This window comes from Mastacembelus armatus, chromosome 17 (assembly GCF_900324485.2).
Source record: "Mastacembelus armatus chromosome 17, fMasArm1.2, whole genome shotgun sequence".
Taxonomy (NCBI): Eukaryota; Metazoa; Chordata; class Actinopteri; order Synbranchiformes; family Mastacembelidae; genus Mastacembelus; species Mastacembelus armatus.
The window spans coordinates 14,570,207-14,571,729 of NC_046649.1; positions in this window are offsets into that span (position 1 = coordinate 14,570,207).

Below are 1,523 nucleotides of genomic sequence, written 5' to 3' on the forward strand. Positions count from 1 at the left end.
GTCAGTGTGGACCGAGAGAGATGTTCAAGTCTCAGACCATATTAATAACTGCTGTTATACTTGCCACACCCCTTTAATGGCCTGTGGTTATGTAAGGGAGTGGGATGGATAAGGGAAAGTGCTGAAGTTGCTCCAGAGCCTGACTCAATCTGCCCTGCAGGGTTGCACAGTTTTAGGCCAGGAGTTTTCATCAAATGTAATCTTTGGCACAGTGAAATTTAGCTGTAGAGAATATCTCTATTGCTACAGTGCAGTCCAAATCATGCCATCAGGTATGGCCCTAGAAGATTAAACAGTAACACTGGAAATTATACTGCAGAGGAGCGCGTTTGTTCAGCTAGTAATGCCTAACAGTAAAACTAACAAACAAGTCTGTGCACTATAGTTATGTCTGAGTTCATGCTTTTCTCCAGAAACTTCCAGTGTGTCTCTGCCCTGCTGTTGCAATGGAGTTATTCCTGTTTACGAAACAAGCATGGCAAACAGAAGTGTCTGTCATGTTTATTAAATTGATTCACTTTGCTATCAGACCGTGGTCTATCTGCAGAGTGATTGAAAATGAAGATTTCATACTGACAAGTCACTTTTTTTTGTTTATAAGAAAGGATGAAAATCCCTATTGTATGTATCACTTGTTGACTTCCGCTTCAGCCCCAAATGCACCTATCCCACCCACAGTGGACAGAGAAGTCAGTGACACTCCTATGAGGGGAAGAGAGACAAGAGGGGGGGCTGCTTGGGTAAGGCTGGGAGGCTCTAATAAAATGTAATCCTATTATATGGTTCCCACTAGAGGGCAACAATAATAAAGGTTTCCCTAATAACACGAGCAGACCAAACCCAAATGGAAAACAGCTCCTCCGGTCAAGTCCCACACTTGTACATATATCCTCTCATTAACCCAACTGCTGTTGGGCCAAATTACACCGACAGGCCTTCGAGATTCAGCTGTGATGGCAAAGCAAGAGTTAAGTCAAACAAATGTGTTTCATCAAACTGCAGTTTGGGTCGCTCTGCATAAAGGAATTGAGCAGGGAGGGAGTGAGGGAATGTGTGCGGGTGGGAAGTTGGAAGCTGAGCCCCGAGGAAACCAATCAGAACACCCCCCCCCTCTTTCCTGTGTCAAAGCCACTGGGGTCTCAGGTGTGTGTTACATGAGCTAATACCTCCCAAACTTGATTGTTTGTGTTAGAGTAATCAGAGTTTTGGAAATTACCATTTTAGAAATGATAGTTCTACTGTTGATAAACAAAATCACAATATAGTAGAGTAACACTACAAACTAGAAATCACATGATAAGACTTGATAGTTTTAGTAGACCCCCCCCCCCCCCCCCCCCAAATGATTATGAATTTTAATTCTTCCTTGTGGGCCAAATACAATTAAATGTTTTTTAAAGTTAAAAAAGCTGGAATTTCATCAGATGATTTGCTTTACAAAACAACTCTTTTCACAGAAACGATGGAAGTGGATTTCTTTGACTAATTTTAACAAGAAATGGCAGTCTCTGCTGGAACGGGAA